Source organism: Carassius auratus, unplaced genomic scaffold (genome assembly GCF_003368295.1).
Source record: "Carassius auratus strain Wakin unplaced genomic scaffold, ASM336829v1 scaf_tig00216588, whole genome shotgun sequence".
Classification (NCBI taxonomy): Eukaryota; Metazoa; Chordata; class Actinopteri; order Cypriniformes; family Cyprinidae; genus Carassius; species Carassius auratus.
The window spans coordinates 27,501-30,179 of record NW_020528647.1 but is presented as its reverse complement, the minus strand read 5'-3'; positions in this window follow the sequence as shown (position 1 = coordinate 30,179).

Sequence of the window (2,679 nt, the reverse complement as noted above, 5' to 3'; positions counted from 1 at the left end):
ACTATCTTAGCTGGGGACTGGAACTGCACACTTAATCCTTGCTTGATAGAAACGGAGAAGAACCCCATTTTCAGTCACCAATAGTATTGAAAATGTTATTAAAACCTCCAATCTTACTGATATATGGAGAGAAAATAATCCCTCTGTTAACAATATACATGGGTAAAGGTTAGTGATTTCAGCAGCACGACTGGATAGACTGTACTTATCTAATAGTATGAAAAGTAGAATTATTAATACAGATATTGTCCCTGTATCCTTCACTGATCACAAATTAATCACTATTGACTGTACTTTGAATTCCAAGAAAAACAGAAGTGTTTACTGGCATTTTAATGTCAATTGTTACAAGACCGAGGGAGTTTTGTGAATCTTTTAAAACATTTTTGGGAGACCTGGAAAAAAGAGAAAATAAGATTTGATAGTGTTATTCTTTGGTGGGAAGTTGGAAAAGCTCATATAAGGGAATTTTGTCAGCAGTATACATCTCACTCTAATTTTAGTTTGAAACGGTCTCTGGAATGGCTTGAAAGAGAAATCCTTGCCATTGAAAAAAATATGATAGGAGATCTTTCTTCCAATGTACATGAGTGGTCTGAGAAGAAATTAAAATTGAGCTCTATATTAAATGAAAAGGTCAAAGGAGCTCTTGTGAGGAAAGATTCCTATCAATAAAGGATATGGATAGTCCACCTCTTTTTTTTTTCATCTGGAACGCAAGAGTGTGCAAGTTAACCAAATGTATAACCTGAAGAATGACAATGGACAATGTACATCTGAACCTGTGGAAATGCGTAGACTAGCAGTGAATTTCTATTCACATTTATACTCACCTGAGGACATAGACATTCCGATACAAAATGGATTCCTACAAGATCTTCCTTGTTTAAATGAAGAAGATAAGCAAGCACTGGAATCTGGAGTAACCTTTGCGGAATTAAGTAATGCCGTAACGGGTCTTTCGTTGGGTCGTACCCCAGGCATAGATGGACTTCCTGGTGAATTTTATAAGCATTTCTGGACAACACTTGGATCTGATTTTTTGAGGTGCTAAAGGAATGTAATCGTACTGGTTTTCTACCAAAGAGCTGCCAACGGGCTGTATTAACATTGCTTCCAAAAAAAGGTGATCTTACCCTGTTAAAGAACTGGAGACCTTTGGCAATCCTCTGCACTGAATACAAACTTTTATCAAAGTGCCTTGCCAACAGATTGAACAAAATATTGTTCAAAATTATACACAAAGATCAATCTTACTGTATAAAAGACAGATGTATTGCTGACAATTTGCATCTAGTACGTGATGTTATTGATTATGCAATGTGTAATAATATAGATGTTGGAATACTGTCACTAGATCAGGAGAAAGCGTTTGATCGTGTTGATCATCAATATCTTTTTAAAGTATTAGAAGCTTTTGGTTTGGAGAGAAATTTAGGAAAATGATAAAGTTGTTGTACAATAATGCTACATGTATGGTAAAGGTAGCAGGAGGCCTAAGTGTCCCTGTTAAGGTACAGAGGGGTATCAGACAAGGATGGGTCAGCTTTACAGCTTAGCTATTGAACCTCTTCTATGTAAACTAAGAGAGAGTTTAATGGGTTTGAAGGTACAAGGTGCTATTTTTAATGATTCTGTAAAAGTTTCAGCTTATGCTGATGACATTACTGTTGTTTTAAGGAATGTTAACGATGTTCAGGTTTTAAAAGAGATTTTATTAAGTTATGGTAAAGCTTCATCTGCAAAAGTAAACTGGGCAAAAAGTGATGCAATGTGGTGTGGTCTAGACCATAACACTCCAGCTCTCCCAGGTAATTTAAAATGGGGAAAATCTGGGTTAAAATATTTGGGGTGTGTTTTTAGGAAGGGAGGATTATAAGAGACAGAATTGGGAGGGCCTGGTGGAGAAGGTGTGTGCTCGGTTGTCTTGCTGGCATTGGCTGCTACCCCAGTTATCTTATAGAGGAAGAGCCTGGTCTGCAACAACCTTGTAGCCTCAACGCTATGGCACAAAATGAACATTCTGGAACCTCCTGAAGAGTTGGTTGTTAAAATCCAAAAACGCTTAACAGACTTTTTTTGGTCCGGTAACCACTGGATAAGAGCATCAACTTTGTTTCTGCCCAGACAAGAAGGTGGACAAGGACTAGTGGATGTAAAAAGCAGAATTAAGACTTTCAGACTACAGACAGTAAAACGATTTCTCTATGGATTGGATGTAAGCTGGTCTGGAGTAGCTTCTGCCCTCCTTAGAAGAGCAGGAGGGATGGGGCTGGATAAACACTTGTTTCTTCTGGACATTCAACATGTTGATTTGACTGGATTAACTTCCTTTTATCACTCAGTGTTCAAAGCCTGGAGTACTTTTAATATCACAAGAGACATCACGGATGAGGGGGGTCATTGGTCAAGGGAGGAACCCCTAATGCACAATTCTATAGTGGACTCAGCGATCCTAAAATCACCATCAATGAGGAATCTTTTAAAGACTGCAGGAGTTGTAAAGATTGGACATTTAATAACTTCAGATGGATGGATGACTCCTGAAATGCTGGCTTCCAAGACTGGAATAAGATCAATTCGTCGGACACAAAAACTGCTAAATGAAATTCTCAAGAGCCTATCAACAGATTTTAAACGCAGTGTGGAAACAAATGAAGATATGGACTTAACTTTTCC